This window comes from Protopterus annectens, chromosome 2.part1, assembly GCF_019279795.1.
Source record: "Protopterus annectens isolate FY-2018-M chromosome 2.part1, PAN1.0, whole genome shotgun sequence".
Classification (NCBI taxonomy): domain Eukaryota; kingdom Metazoa; phylum Chordata; order Ceratodontiformes; family Protopteridae; genus Protopterus; species Protopterus annectens.
The window spans coordinates 484,069,902-484,087,387 of NC_056729.1; the positions used below are offsets into that span (position 1 = coordinate 484,069,902).

A 17,486-nucleotide genomic window follows, 5' to 3' on the forward strand; every position below is an offset into this window, starting at 1 on the left:
CCTTATGAAATATCAGGAAGGGTTCAACTGCCATAAGAGCCTGTAATTCAGATACCCTTCTAGCAGACGTAATGGCCAACAAAAAAGCAGTCTTCCAAGACAAAAACTTCAACTCTGAAGTAGCTGCAGGTTCAAAAGGAGGTAAAGTGAGCTTTTCCAACACAAAATTGAGATCCCAGGAAGGAGTAGGAGCTCTACGTGGGGTCTTATGTTCTTTGCCCCTCTAAGAAATTGCTTGAACAAAGGGTGAGAGAATAATGGTGGGTCACAGTCATAGTGAGCAGAAATGGCTGCAGCATGCACTTTTACAGAGGAGAAAGACAAACCCTTGTCTAATAATTCTGTAAGATACTGAAGTGAAACACTCAAATTAGGCACTGAAACATCAAAGCTCTTTGTTTTGCTCCAAAGAAAAAATCTCCTCCATTTATCAGCATAAACTTTCCTTGTACTAGGCCGTCTGGCCTCCAAAATGACATTCAAAACTTGTTGAGGAAGCTGCGACCCCCCCAGGGTCTAAAACAGAATACGCCAGGCTGTCAGATGCAGGGACTGAATCCTGACATTGCGGAAATGATTGCTTGCCTGGGACAAAAGGTGTGGAATTAATGGCAAAGGCCAAGGAGGCTCCGTACTAAAGTCCTCAGCAGAGGGTACCAGTGCTGCCGTGGCCAATCTGGAGCTATCAGAATCATGCAAGGCTTGTCCTGCCTGACCTTTAGGAGCACCTTGGGAAGGAGAGGCAGGGGAAAGGCATAAACGTGAAGGTTGTTCCAACTGAATGATAGAGCATCCACTTTCCAAGCTTTTGGGTGAAACAGCTTTGTGCAAAACTTTGGCAGTTGGTAATTCAGTGGAGAAGCGAACAGATCTATGTCTGGAGTCCCCATGCCACCGTCAACTGTTGAAAGACATGAGGATCCAATTTCCACTCGTGGGGATCCACCATCTATCTGCTCAAAACATCTGCTAAGGAGTTCTGTGCTCCTGGCAGAAACCTTGCCTGAAGGGTGAGGTGCAAACTGAGAGCAGTCTCCCACAAAATCATAGCTTGTCTGCAAAGAGGGTACGAATGGGTACCCCCCTGCTTGTTGATGTACCACATGACTGTTGTGTTGTCTGTCTGAATCAACACTTGTCCTGGGTGAAGTAAATCCTTGAAAGCCATCAATGCAAATTGGACTGCTAACATCTCCTTCATGTTGATATGCAAATGTTGTAGTCTGGCAGGCCACGTGTCTTGAACCCATTTTCCATTGAAGTGTGCTCCCCAGGCCATGTCTGAGGCATCTGTCGTTAAGATCTGACTCGCCTCCGGTTGGGTCACAGAGAGTCCCTTGTTTAGGTGACATTCCTGAGCCCACCACAAAAATTCCCTTTGGATGCAAGGTATCATCTGAATGACAGTGTCCAAATCGTGGCAGTGTTGAGTCCATACGCTTTTGAGATACCATTGTAGCTTCCTCATATGCAGTTTGGCATTGGGAAGCACCAGAATACAAGATGCCATGAACCCCAAGGCTTGAAGGACTGTCCTTGCAGTCAGCCTGGACCGTAGAGACAATTGTTGGAAGTAAAGGGTAAGATTTCTTTGTTTGTCTGGGGTCAAAAATGCCATCTGAGAAGCTGTATTCAGTCTTACACCCAGAAAGCACATGTCCTGAGAGGGTACTAGACTGGACTTTGTTTCGTTCACAGAATACCCTAGGCACCTTAACACTGCCATAACATACTGTAGATGGTGAAGTAACTTGACTTTGTCTTGAGCCAGAATCAGGCAATCGTCCAAATAAGGATAGATTTGTATTCCCCTTAACCTTAAGAAGGCTATCACCGGTGCCAGGACCTTTGTGAACACCCTGGGCGCAGTAGATAAGCCAAAGGGCAATGCAGAGAACTGATAATGTAAAGTCCCAGCCCGAAAACGCAGGAACCTCCTGCAGCTGGGCCTGATAGGAATGTGAAGATAAGCCTCTTTGAGATCCAAAGTTACCATCCAGTGATCTTTGCCTAATAGAGGCAGAAGTTGTTGCAAAGTTAACATCTTGAATTTTGGAATGTCCAGGTATGTGTTGAGAATAGACAAATCCAGAATTGGTCTCCAAGTGTTTCCTTTCTTTGGTACAAGAAACAGGCGAGAATAAAATCCTAGGCCTACTTCTGACGGAGGGACCCCCTGGATAGCCCCCATTTTGAGAAGTAAAGAAATCTGTTTGTGAGCCTCCACCTTTTGCTGAGAAGGAATGTCTGGCATGCCTTTGAAAGGAGGCAAGGTGTGAAAATAAAACTTGTAGCCTCGATGTATAATGTCCAACACCCATTTGTCCTGAGTGACTAAAAGCCAATTTTTCCTGAAAAGTGCCAACTTTCCTCCCAGAGGAGCTGCCAGATAGGAGGGATCTGGCAGCTGGAGATACAGGTCATTGGGTCTGTGTACGAAAAGGCTGACCCCTGCCCTCACCTGAAGATTGTGCAGGGGAACTCCACGTCCTAGGCCGGAAAGAACCTTGAGCATGAGCTCTGCCCCTACCACGTCTAGATCTGCCCCTAGACTGTAAATCAGAATAAGGATAAGCCCATCACTTAGTAGGCCAATTTCTGCTAAACTTAGGGGGCTGCACCTGTAAAAAATCCTTAACTGTTTGCATAGACTTAGCTTTGTCTTCCATTTTCTTCAAAACTGACTCCACAGGAGAACCAAACAGAACTTCAGACTGAAGGGGAGCATCCAAAATACGAGCTTTAACATGCTCTGACAAATTCTGATCCTTAAGCCAGGCGTGCCTACGAATAACAGATCCAGTGGCAGCCACCCTGGAAGAGGCCTGAAGAGCATCAAAACCACACTGCAAAGAATGCTTACCCACCTGATCAGAGGCATGAACTAAATCCTGCAATTCCTTACACTCAATGCCCTCTGCCAAAGCATCTACCTTAGATTTCAACTGACTTAGGAGAAAGTTCTGGTACTTCAGCATATGAAACTGTCAATTCAAAGCCCTCATTGCTAGAGTGGAAGAGGTATACACTTTTTTACCCCACCTATCCAAAGCTCTAGAATCTTTATCCATAGGAACTGGATTCTTTACAATAGAAGCCCTGACACCCTTAGGTCCCTGGCTAATAGTTTCTGGGTCAGCTCTCGGGCTTTTATACAAATATTTATGAGCCTCAGGCACTCTGTAATACCTGTCTGGCTTGACCGGGACTGGAGGCAAAGAAGCAGGATTAAGGGAAGCCCCAGAGAAAACATCCTGAACAACATGCAAAACAGGGGTATAGCCAAGGGCCTATGCTGTGGTAAAACAAAATTCCCTAAGTCTCTTTCTAGAATCTGAGAAGTCCTGTCCGTCCCACTTCAAATGTTCTCGTGGAATGCAGGGTTTCAGAAAAAGAAAAATCCTCTGGGGGGGAAGCAGAAGGACTAGAATCCTCTGCATCTGAATCAGAATAAGGAGGAAAATCCTGAATGTCTTCAGCCGAAGACTCCGAGTAATCTGAAGAATGCTCCAATCCTTCCACCTCTGGCTCCACCCTAGGCCTCTTATCTGGAGGGGGCAAAGAACCCCTGATTAAGGTAATTAAATCTTCTGCCATTTTCAGCATATGCTTTTTAGGTACAGAACCTGCAGAACTAGGGCTGACGTCAGAGGAAGACAAACCAGGCCTGACCTTAGAAGGTACCTTAGAGACAGAAGTAGAAGGCCTAACCACCTTATGCAAAGGAGGGACTACAGAAACCTGAGAGGCCCCCTCAGCCTGACCCGACTCCTGAGAGGCCACATCCTGCAAAACTAAAGGCTCCCCCTGAGACTCAGCTGAAACCTCGGCTGGATCCACAGATTCCACCGTAGTTTCTAAAGAACCGGCGTCCGTAACGGACGACTCATCCTGTTTGGACTTTAACGATTTTTCCTTGCGCTTCTTAGCGGTAGCGGGCGTCGGAGGATCCGACGGCATATTGTAATTACACCGCTTACCGAAGACAAGCCTAGCACAATCTAACCTGCGTTTAATGGTGCGCTTATTAAATCTAGCACAAAAGCGACACCCGACTACGTCGTGCTCAGGCCCCAAGCAAGGAATACAAAGAGAGTGGTAATCCCTATGAGGTATCTGTTTCCCACAAGAAATACAATTATTCACTTTTTCTGACATCCGGATTTAACTGAGGCAAGAAAAGACAAAAATATTCCCCAACGGGGTACTTAGCCCAACTTGGTCTTCGGTCTGAAACTCAGAATACGAAAATTTCAGGACGCCGAACGGCACTTGCAAAACGCTGCTTCTGCTTCGGACCATGCGGCAAGAAAGACTGAGGATATGGCGTCGGTCATGCGCTTTAGTACCACGGCGTACTGACGTCAGATCTGAGCGACCATGACCGAAGCCAGCCTAACACTTTGGTATTCGGGCCGACCGAGGACAGCGGACTACCCACAGGTTATGACTGCAGCAATGTGAGATGAAGAACATCTTCTCTGCCCTAGAAAGTAAACTCTCATTAATTGAAACAGCATTGAAACCCACATTCAAAGAAAATGCATCCGGCCAGTGGTGGATAAAGATTACCTTTGGGCTGTTTTGAAATCATAGGCCCCTTGCACACGAAACATACATGTGTTCTTTGCTACATCTTCCTGACTCTATTAAATTATATTCCTTGTATAATACAGCACACTTGTTACAGCGAGTTTTAAATTTCTTGTTTTGAACATCTTCCAGTAAGCAATGAAACAAAATGTATGAACTAGTAATGACAAAGTAGCCCAATTCAAAACATTTCCATTATAAAAGTCTACTTAAACTTTTACAATACACCGGTATCAGTCAATATGCACAATCTCTGCAGAAAAAAAAGTCATCTAAACTTTGTTACCTCACAGCAAGAGGTTCTCCCTTTCGATTCTTGGCTGGGCACCTTCTGTGCAGAGCTTGCATGTTCTCCCTGAGTTTGCATGGGTTTCCTCCCACATTCTAAAGACATGTGTCTGGAGCGTTTCTCCCATGGCCTTCACTGATAAGAGGCTCTGTGTCCTTGTCGAACTTTCCCGGTCAACAAATGTTAAATAAAATAATTAAATAAAATAAATAACTAATGAAAAGGTTGCTGCTACCAAACAACTTTATATTTCATTGTTTCATCTACAAGTAAAGTGCCTGCTGACCTAGAGGGATAAATTGCCTGTTACATTAAATAAAATGATACGCTACTAATATTGCAATAGGGAATGGATGGCAAACTGATAACAGGTTCATAGTTACCAGGTCTCTCTGCCAAAGAGGATATTCTCAGGACTGCAGCATACAACACAGCTTAGTATCAGCAATTCATCTACATACTGTGGGAGTAGAAGGCACAGCCTTCAGAATCAAAAGGCAAGTATTCTACCTGTTGTGCTACTAACACAAACAGGTTTCACCTAAGCAGCACTAAGCTTCTCTCCCCTGAGGAACTATGAAGCACAAGAAATCTGGAAAAAGCCAAAATTTATTGGGGGGGCAATGGCCTAAAACCAGGGACACACTTTAAACACTGCTTTTACAAGGTTAGAAGAGTTGCTAGAATAAAATGTTTTGCATTACCATGTGTTTCCTGAAAGATAACCATTTAAGTTTCAGTCTTCCTATCATTTAGTAAATTCAGTTCTCAATAATTTGCTAGAAAATCACAAATGTCAAGAAGAACAGACCAAAAAGCTAGTGTGGGTAGGGAATTCAGGCTCTTGCCCCTTGTAACTGAGGTACAGGGTTTGAGCCTAACTGTCTCTAACCACCAAGTAAGCTTTTACACACACACACACACACACACACACACACACACACACACACACACACACACACGTACACACCTTGAGCAATTAAATAAAAACACCTTAAAATAACACTTGGCAGTCCAGCACATAAAACAGGCTTTGCAGCAGCAGGAATGAGCATGCTTGTGGATAGATAAAACACACACCTTGAGCATTTAAATAAAAACACCTTAAAACAACACTTGACAGTCCAGCACATAAAACAGACTTTGCAGATAAATGACGAGCAAAGCATTCCATTCAGATATACATAGCAAAACATTCCATTACTTTACTTGCTTTCGCGGACTTAAAGTTATAATGACTTTGCTTGCTTGCATATGCTGCTGCCATTTCAGTTTAAAAGATATAAATGGTGCCTGCATGACACACTGCTTGTTGATAAACTGAAACGGCAGTAGCAAAATAAAGAGACCTGGCAGCTTCTAGACACCCCCATATAAAATGAGCAATATGCATGCAGATAAATAAAACAACACTTGGGCAGCCCAGCACAAACAGACTTAGATAAACTGAAATGGCAGCAGCAAAATAAAGAGAATTGGCAGCTTGTAGACACGTACGTTGTTTTTGCGGACTTAGTTATAATGACTTTGCTTGCTTGCAGATAAACTGAAATGGCAGCAGGAAAATAGAGAGACTTGGCAGCTTGTAGACAACCCCCTATTAAAATGAGCAATATGCTTGCAGATAAAACAACACTTGGACAGCAAAACGGCAGACTTAAGATATAATGCACAATAACTGAGTGAGCAGAATGAGCGGCATTCCATTCTATTAAACAGATAAACGGCCAGCAGATGCACAAACGAAACGGCAGCATCGGTGGACTTAAGTTATAATGCACAAAGTGACATTGCACACAGACTTATGAATGCTCAGCAGATAACAATTATGATCCAGCAGAATAGCAGGTAAAATAAAGAGAAGCTTACAGGCGAATTCTGCAAAAGTAACTTATTCACATCTACTGCCATTGCTGTTTCCCTCCAAGTACAACAGGCAGTAGCTGATGTCATCACGTACGCCCCTGCAGGCTGGTGATGGGGGTGACATCTGCCATAAATTTAAAGTGGTTAAAAAAAAAAAAACTTAGAAATTCGGAAATTAAGGGGACCACTCGGGAATTTGTGGCACCCCAATATTTTGTCCCCAAAACCGGTAACTACCGAGGAATTTGGTATGTTTGAAAGGTATGCTCCCATATCACCCCTGTTTTTCTCTGTGCAGCTTTGCTTTGTATGTGTCACTAATATTTGCTAACAGCACTGAAGTATTGATTTATTTGATCTTAGTAATTGATTTTGGCTTATTGTCATTACTTTAGTGTCTCGTACAGATGCTCACCATACTAGAAGGTCTTTTGTCATGTAAAAATATGTAAAAATATTTTGTTTAACTTGGCTTGCACTTTTCCTGCTGGCCCTTTAGTACTTCATGCTGACTATTAAACATCACAATAGGTCCTACATCAAGCAGTACAAAAAGCTATTAATTGATGTTCTTTGAAAAGCAAATGAAACCTGCTGTGTTGTCATCTTCTCTTATCAGTTAAAGTTTTCAGTTCAGTATGCAAATTAAAAACAGTGGCATGAGAAAGCCAAATGATAAGTGATGCTTGCAGAGACTTTTCTTGCTAATAATATGATTGCAAGTCAGCAACAACTTGATAACTACAAGTACCAGTTTCAGCTTTACAGGCTTGAATTGTTTACATATGCAATTCTATTTCTGAAGGTCTTTGGACATAAAATGTCTATATTGAACAGTAATGCCCCAATTACAGGCCCAGTATTTTTTATGACTGGGGATTGGCAAGTGATATGAAATAGTGCTAGCTTTACACCCCCATGCGTTTGGTTTAGAAAGGTTCTGCTCCCCTCCTTCCCTCCCTTGGTTTGAGAAAAGTAAGTAACTGTAAGAGTGGCTTTTGGTGTTATTGAAAGGAGTTACGATGAAGTTGTTGCAGTGTCAGTCTATGAGTCCAGTAAGTAGGGATTAAAGCAGATGCTTTTGCCAACGTTTTCTGTAGGGCCTGGCAGGTAATATAAACAACAGAATGGGTGACTTATTAAGTTAATGCTTGTCTTCACCAGGCATAATATAGTTTGGCAAAGTAGGAATCTTTGGGTAGCATGAACAGTCAAGGCATTTTGGAAGCTAGACAGTATAGTAAGATTGGAGGCTTTGAAAGAGTTTTGTTTTAAATCTTGTCATTTAAATTGACTTCCAGTCATTCTATTTCTAGATTGCATAGTATGGTTCTGTAAATAGTCGTGAAATAATATTACTGTTGGAGATGGGTTTGTAACTAAGGAATATCAAGAATGTGGAATCATTTACTACAAATATTTGGTCTTTTAGTAATCTCCAGATCTTTATGCACAATTCTGGATGCATCTCATGGTTTCGGTGAACTTGCTGTAGTTGATCATCTGATGGGCCATCTGTGGTGTTTGTTTGTGGGTCTGCAAGTGAGACTTGTTTCTGCCAATGGTGTGAATTTGGTTATCTCTGACAGTTCACACATTATAAAAAGAATGACTGGACAGTTATTTGTGGTAAGTTTTTTGAAGTTGTAAATTGTGCTGTTCCCTATTTATTGACTTATTTTAACCAAAGAGTATGTGTATAATGTAACATATAATGACTAATCCCGGAAAGAAATAATGCAGGATCTTTGAAAGCCACAAGGGAATATTGTAGAATCAGACACTGGTAAGAAATGGGTAATGCTTAAGTCACATTGTCTTTGTAGATGTTACTTTTTGGAGTTGAATTAGTTAAGTAGATTGAACTATGATAGCCTTTTTTCAGCCACAAGAAAATACAAGTTGTAAGTGAATAGAACAGCACAGAATTATACAGCAACATTTTTAAGTACTGATAGTAGCTCTTTATTGAAATGTATTTATTTATATTTGTTTGCTGGGGTATTTATTTATATTTGTTTACTGGGGTAGTGCACTGATCAGTACTGAGCAATTTCGGCCTGGGTGAAATACAAACCATTTCACAAACAAAAATATAGAAATGTAAGCAGTAGCATAATAGTTCAGACTAACTGCATAGAAAAAAAAAAGTGTGTGTGTGTGTGTGTGTGTGTGTGTGTGTGTGTGTGTGTGTGTGTGTTTATGGTTAAAATGTTCTGAAGTGGGTAGTTTGTCATTATTGGGTATTTTGTTCCATTGCTTAGTGGAAAAATGTTCAAAACTATAAATGTAAAACACACTAACAAGTGGTGCTGTGTCATACAAAGAATATAATTTAATACAATCAGGAAAGTGGATCAAAGAACACATACATGTATGTATGGCCATAAAGATGTGTCCAAGGGACCTATGATTTGAAAATAGCCCTCTCCACTGGTCATGTGCATTTTATTTGAATGTGGGTTTTTATGCTGTTTCAATAGCCGGCCTTAGGCATAGGCCAACTAGGCGACCGCCTAGGGCGCCGCTTTAGCAGGGGCACTTTTCCAGTATTTATTTGGTGTAGGTAGACCAGGATGAGGGCACCTGGATGGTGAGGAGGGGGGTGCCGTGGAGCCCTTTTGCCTAGGGCACCAGCTGACCTAAGGCCGCTGTGAGTTTCAGTTGCAGAGAAGTTTACTGCTCATGCTAAGTCTTTTTGTTGTGAGACTGTATTGTTTAGTAAATGTCTATCGGTGTTTGTGCATTTTATTTCAATATCTGTAATCATTGCAGAAGTAAATAAGAAAACAGTATACACACTGATAGGTTTGAACAGTGTTCATGGTAACTGGGGAGAAATAGCCAAGTAATGGAACACTGGTATGGCTGGGGAGGAGATTGCTACAAGAGGGGCTATTCAGGGGTCCGCAATCTATTTCACTGCCTAGGGCCCCATTTGACTATAATCTGGCTATGCTTATAATTTAAAGTATGAGAATAGTTTACATGGCCCCTTTAAATCCGAAAAAAATATTCACTGGTGGCAGCATCTCCTCCTTTAAGGAGGCCCATGAGTGCTTCACATGCACGCATGCTGACGTGAGTAGTGTGTTGTGAAAAATTACTGTTTTCAGAAGTGTGTCTAGGTTCATAAAGGTTTGGGAACCACTGCTCTACACCAACTACCAGACTGCTGACATAAATGAGTTTGAGTTTCAGTGCATTTTCAGGGTATTAAGAGATTCAGTGCATTTTCAAGGGATTATGAGTTTTAGTTCATTTTCATGAAATTGTGAGCTTCAAATGAAGAAATTTTACTGCTTCTCACATTGTCAGTTTTCAGTGTAAAACTAACTGTTTTGTTTATCAAATGATACACTGTGTTGTAGAATCTGAAAGCAGTGTTAGTAGCATAATTGTCTTTGGTGCAGAAGGCTGTGGATTCTACTCCCACACCATGTAGATGGAGAGCTGATATTGCAGTGCCCTTTCAATTGCTGATTATTTGGTGCATTTTAAGGGGAGATAGGGGTTCTGCACTCCTGAGTATGTCCTCCTTTGTATGAGATGCATAGGAACTATGAACTTGTCAGTTTTAATAATTACTTATTGCAATATTACCAGTTTACCAATTTTTAATGTAATATAGGCAATTAATTCTTCAAGGGCAACAGGCACTGAATTTGTAGATGTAACACTGAGATGTAACGTTGTTTGCTAGTGGCAATCCCTTCATTAGTTACAGACTTCTTTAATGTGGAATTGTTCAGATGATTCCTCTCCTGCAGAGATTGTTTGTATTGAGTGATATTGGTGGATTGTAATGACAGAAGTCTGAGTGGCCTTTTATGGTTGAAATTTTCTGAAATGGGTAGTTTTGTCATTATTGGTTTATATATTTTGTTTCTTTGCTTATTAAAATAATGCTTAAAACTACAAATTTAAAACACATTCTAACAAGTGGTGCTGTATTACATAAGGAATATAATTTAATGCAATCAGGAAGTTGAATCAAAAAACAAATACATGTATGCATGGCCATAAAAATGTGTGCAAGGAGTCTGTTTTGAAAACAGCGCAAATGTAGACTTAATCCTCCACTGACCAGATGCATTTTCTATAAATATGGGTTTTCATACAGTTTCGGTGGCAACAAATTTTACCGTTCATGCTATGCCTGTTTTCATTGCGAGATTGTATTGTGTAGCAAATGGCTATCTGTGTTTGTGCTATTCTAGCTTAAGCTTCTGTACAGAGGGAGGAGAGAGGTTGCTATTCTACTTTCACGGAGCTGTAAGGCTTGCTCACCTATCCCAGAGTAAATTAAACTGTTTAGATTAACCTAAGCAACCATTTGAACCAAGGCACATGGGCTTCTATTTTCTGAAGACATGACTTTTATAGTAAAGTATGTGTGAAGGAGAAACAAATTAAAGCAGGTTTATTAAAGGAAATTCAGATTAAAGCAGGTTTATTAAAGGAAATTTCCACCTTCACTTGCAGTTTAAACTACATTACAAGGTATCCTTTCTGCTATGCATTTAAATAATTAAAGGAAATGACTGGACTGACTTTCTTGGGGAGTGAATGACTGGAGTTTTTCTTTTGGGGAGTGATGACTGGAGTTTTTCTTTTGGGGAGTGATCTACCCGTGGGCGTGGCTCGTAGGGGTGTTTCATGAGTATGGTGTGGGTGGTGCTTAAGGGACACCACAGCACTACTTCACCTAGGGTGCCATATCAGCTAAGGCCGGCCCTATCGGTACAGCTCTCCAGAAAAGTGAGATTATAGTTTGACATTTTTGCTAGGTTAAGAGTGGGCTAGGCAAGGCAGCTCTGACATCAAATGTAGGAGGTCCACTGGCTCTTCTATACAGCGTGCAAATCAGGCAGGGATTACATCACTTTGGGGGAGGAAACGTCCTGGTAGCTAGAGCAAGAGCTCTGGCAGATGTGACATCATCATTTCAGAGACAGCTAGAGGTTTTTCAACTTGGTTTTCAAAGTGAAAGTAAAACAGTACGGAAAGGTAGGAAGCCTAACAGGAAAAACAGTTGAGTGGATTCGTTTTTAAAGCTGCATGGGTGATTTTTCGAGGCTGTATCAATGAACAGGGACTAAAAGAGACAGCAGGTTGAGCAATCTGCTTTAATATCCCATTGTTGTCCTTTAAATGTAGACTTTATTGCAGAACATTTAAATAAACCAATACATTAAGAAGTAAATTTAACAGCATAGCTTATTTATATCATTACTTTATCCTCATTCTTTGGAGTTAAAGGGCAATTACGTGCTTCTTTGCTTGTTTCCTCAATTCCAAAATGCTTTTCTTCCCTATCTTATGATGGTACCACTGAAGAAAAGTCAGTATGCTGCATTAAATCATGATTGTGAATGTTTCTTTCACCCTTGTTGCTACAACTCCAGTACAGTGAGCTATCTTTCAGGTTATCACAATCTCGCAGAGCTGTTTAAACTGTAAGGGCTCTGGAACAGCGTAGTAATAACGCCCTGTGCTATTTTCAACTCTTTCCTATGTTGCTGTCAAAGTACCACCCACAGACCACCCTCTTCCTTCTTTTCACCCAGGAAACGCCTCAATTAATTAAATATGCATTATATATGTTTACACTGCCTTCAGCATCCAATTCTCGTGAGTGTAGTTGCAACACGCAGCTATTTTCTTGAAGGATTAGTTCTGTATCTGCTTAGCGTGCAGCCAGTGCTCAACAACTGGATATATTTTTTTTAATTTCTGAACTTGGTAAGTTTCACCTTTCTACTGCATAGAGTTATATGTGTATGCCGGAGTTAAGCTTATTGAGCAATTAACCTTCCCTAATGCCATTTCTGTGTCTCGATCATATTCATAGCTGTTTATTATGCCCTAATGCTACAAATAGTTTCATTAAGGTAGACTTTAGTTTTTTTTGTGGGGAAGGGGTCTTGCACTTGTGTAATTGTATTTATTGTTTTTTTAATTCTCATTCAACTCCTTACAATAAGTAAATAAATTGGGTCAAGGCCAAACTAATAGCAGAAATGGTCACATTTTAAATATTGCTCATATAAACTTAGTTGTTCAGATTACAAGATTTGTGTCAACTTTCGGAAAAATTTAAAGTCTACAACTCAAATGTATGTCATTCTTTTGTGACTGAAGTCCGTGGGCATTTCCCTTAAAAACTATTACTGTTATGACACCACAATCTGGACATTCTGATTCCTAGGAACATTTTTAGTTACTTTTGAGCCGTGGACCTCACACTGTCACAATCAACTTTACAGTTGCTATCATTTCATGCTGCTTGTGCTGCTTAGCCTGTAAACTAATGAAGGAAGAACTCAAAGCAAAAATAGAGCAAAGAGAGAGTTTGTGTGTTTATGCTTGTGTCTGAGTGTGTGAATGTATGGGTGCATGCCAGAGTGAGATCGGTGGAGCAATTACTGATTTTTGCTGATTACGGACTGTGAAAGGAATGTATGAATTTGCAAAAGACATACAAGTATGTACGTGTGTGTTTGTGTTTTAGTTTTGGTTTCTGCGTGTGTGACTGTAAGCATGTTTGAATGAGACCTAAAGTGTGTTTGTCAGTTTATGCATGTATGCATGCGTGAATGAGATCGGGTTTGTGTATTTCTGCTTGGCAAGAGTGACAGCAATCTTTCTGTGGCACAAGCAGCAGCGGTTTGCATTACTCAGAACCTCCCTAGTTCAAGATCTCTGACAAAGGACATAAACGGGCAATCTGTTCTCCGAGCAAGAAACCTGGACAAAACCTATACGGACAAATGCTAAATGTATTAGACTTAGAAGCGTGATAGAATAAACGGCATTTGAGTTTGTATTTTGAGAAGGATTTCAAACCTGAAGTTAAACTTTGTTGCTCATATTTAGTGCCTTCCAGCATAAGTAATGATGCCGAAATTTGCATTTTTTTATCATGACTGCATCTTTTTGGTGTTAGCCACTGCTGCCACTGGATTCCATTTGTGTCTTGGGCAACTAGTGACTGTACGTCCGATACCTCTTTTACTCTGTTGAATCTCCAGATTGTTTTTGCCTCAGTTTTTGTCTGTTCCTCTTAAATAATGACATACAGAAACCGTTTTGGTTAGCAAATTTCTCTGGTAATATTATCAATATTTAAAATCTATTTGTATTTTTGGGTTTTTGGCCCTCATTTTTGATCTAGCTTTGTCCTGATTTTTTGTATTAAGAGGTTAATAGGTATGAAGTCTGCTTAAATGTAGCAGTCTATGTATGATGCCATTATCAATTGCTGAAGCCGATGACTATCTTAGCCCTGCTTATTTTCACTTTAGCTCAGCCAGATATTTTTGTTCTCTATATAAGAAAATGTAATAGGAATCAAAATTTTATTAACAAAAAAAAACATTATTTAGTAACATAGATAAAAGACACTTAGTAAGTGTCAGATTTTGCTTTTTCCCTAGGTACCCTTCTTGCCTATAACTTAGGATTGAGTGCAAGCATTTTTTCCATGGAATTACTTGCATTGCTTGCTCTGTTTGATGCTGTTGATTATTCTAAGAGTGAATACCTTGCTAGGAGTAGCAAAAGGATATTGGACAGATAGTAACTGCCTTTTCCTCTTCCCTCCCCTACCCAATAATTAAAGTGTTAAACTTAGTTTGTATCCCTGATGCCTATGTGAATTTGTTTTTCCATAGGATCATAGGAGGTTACTAGGCTATTGGCCCTAAGGCCCTTATAAGCCTAGCCAGGAGTTTAGCCCATGTTTAGACAAGTCTGCACCAGATGCCTCTGTCCAGCAAGGACCTGGGAGGAATCCCAGGGGTATATTTTCTGTTTCCCAGCCAGTTATTCTGGTTGCGCTTAAAAAGAGGTAAAGAGGTACTCTGCTTGACGTGGAGGGAGAGTCTATTCCACAGATGCTGGAGTCTCTGGGACACCAATCTGTCCCCCCCAACAAGTTCTGCAGATGGCATAGACCAGGATGAGGCTGCATGTGCGAGTTACTAGACTGGCGCTTACTTGCGGATATGCAATAGTCCCATCAAGGTTGGTTCTGTGATCGTCTTGGCAACCCAATTCCCTCACGACTGATTGTGTGCTTAGGACATTGTTATCAATGAGATAATTTGTGGGGACAATACTCTCCCCCAAAGGAGATAATGATGTATTTTTTGGTATTCAGCGTGAAGCCATGTTTCTGGCACAAGTCATTTGTCTAAGTGAGACCCTCTTGGAAGATGTCTACATCTCTAAGGGAATTGATGACAGCAGCCAGCTTGACGTCATCTGCAAACTTGGTCAGCCATAGCCAACTGGTTTTGTATTCTATCTCAGAAAAGTATATCCCAAATAACAGAGGCCCCAAAACAGAACCCTTGTTATGGATGTACTTCTTGAGTTGGCTTACCCTATTTTGACTAAGTGGTTTCTGTCAGTGAGCCAGTTTGCTACCTGTCTGGTAACATATGGATTAATTCCTAGTTGAAAGAGTTTATCTATTACACCCGAGTGGGGAAGAGTGTCATAGGCTTTGGCCAGGTCCTGGTAGGCAGTGAGCACCCTCTTTCTCTCGTCCATGGCTTTCATGATTGTCTCAAAGAAGTCGACCAAATTTTATTTATTTAATTTATTTTTTTATTTAGCAGACATGACCTCCCCTTGAACAAGCCACACTGTGTGGGATTGAGTGTTTGGAGGTTCACAATGTCCTTGTTAATGTGGTCCATGCAGATCAGTCTTGGATGGGTCTGTAAATTCCCAGATTGGTGAATGCTCAACCTTTGTGTAAGAGGGTGACGGTGGCTGTCCTTCACTCAGCTGGGCCGAATTCAGTATTCAGGCTTTGCTTGAATAGGGCAAATAATGGTGCTGCAAGTTCCTGCCTGAGTTCACATAGAATGCAGGCTGGGGTGTTATCAGGTCTCATGGAGGCTGTCTTTTTTGACTTTGAGACAGCAGTCATGACCTGTTCCCTAGATATAGGGGAAAGGGGGCAAGTACTGGACATGTACTGATATACTGATGGGGGACAGAGGTGTGAAGTTTTTGCTGAATCTGTCAGCCAGCAAGTTTGCTACATCTACTGCATTTGTATATGTGGTGCCCTTGGCCACCAGTTATGAACAGATCTGAATATTTCCTTTGAGGTTGCAGACATATGTGAAGAAGGCCTTATGATTGTCTCTAGCAGATGTGGCCAATTTGGATTTCAAGTTTGCTTTGGAGGATTTCACTAGTGCTCTTACTTGCTTGCTCAGACTAAGGAGACATTGCTTCCAGTTGGGCATCTGACCCTTATTGGTTTTGGACAGCAATTTTTTTTCCTTTTGTTATAGAGTTCATTTTTAGCAGATGTCCACCACACAGGCTTACTCTTCCTTACAGAGGATGATTTAGTCCAGTCGGGTATTCCTGATTCCATGCATCTATATAAATGCTCCTGTAGTCCTTTGGTGTAATTTTGGATATTGGTGCCACTTTCTACATGGGGGTAGGGGGCTGCGAATCAGTTTCTATCATCCCTCAGGAGGTTGTAATCAGCTTTGGTGAAGTTTTTATGTCAGATCCTAGCTACAGGGGTGTTGGGGGAGATGTTGACTGCGAAAGTGACCACTTTATGGTCGGATCTTACCAGGGAGGATGATACTATAGGGATGCTGAAGTGTTTCTTTCTTTCTTTCTTTCTTTCTTTCTTTCTTTCTTTCTTTCTTTCTTTCTTTCTTTCTTTCTTCCTTCCTTCCTTCCTTTCTTTTTATTTTTTTGGACACAGGGTATTCTGGAGAGGCTATGTGCTTGAGAAAAATGAAATAAAAACTAATTATGGCCCCTACCGGATGCAGCTAAGTGATTGACTTTTAAATGCGTATTTGGTGTAGACATGTTGTAAGATGAGCAGTGTATAAACCGTTGTAGTTATGGAAAAGTGCATATAATCAATTACATACTTTATTGGTATTTTCTATAGTATGTTAGCTACATCAATTACGTAATATAGGAAGTGATGTAATCTGGTTAATCAAATAGTTTAATGGACTATTTGTAAGGGCTGTAATCTGCTTAATCAATTAGTTTACAAGAGTATATGTAAGGGCTGGAAATGAATGTTTATTATTATTATGAAGAAGTCTAAGTGGGGCTGAAAGCACTCAACAATAAATTATTACATACTGTATATGAATGTGGCCTGGATGTATTTGTGGGAGCTGGTACCAAAGTACCATGTAGGTTAGTAGTCAGCACCTCAGTTTCCTACTATTTGTTTTTGATATATAGTACAGCTTTTTTTAATTTATGATCAAAACATCACTTTCGTCAAATGTTCACATAGGTGAATGTTAACAAGACTGTATCAAATCAAAATCGTAGTTAAAATACTCTACAGCATAATTTTTTTTGATATTCTTCTAAGGTCTGAATTCAGTAAAATATTGTACAGTAAAAGATAAAGACTACATAGCATAGGTTCATAGGTAGGTACTAGGCTATTGGCCCTTGGGACTTTATACGCCTAGCCAAAAAGGTACCCTGGCTTTCGCCACCCAAGCAAATTATTTTCCTGTGCCCCTGTCTAGCAGAGCCCCAGAGGTGATCAACGGTGTGAATTTCCTATTTCCCATCCAAACATCAAGATTTTTCTTGAAGAGTGCTAATGAGGAGCTTTGTTTCATATAGACAGGTAGTGCGTTCCATAGTATGGGACATCTCTGGGACAGGAATCTATCCCTCCATCATGTTCTGTTTATTGTGGTGACAAGGT

The 17,486-nt window shown here is 40.8% G+C and overlaps 1 protein-coding gene across 6 annotated transcripts in view; it reads right to left on the reverse strand.

Moving 5' to 3' along the window:
- LOC122794113 (interleukin-15-like) overlaps window positions 1-17,486 on the reverse strand; it is a 1,779,266-nt gene that overhangs the window by 1,489,973 nt on the left and 271,807 nt on the right. The window lies entirely within an intron of this gene.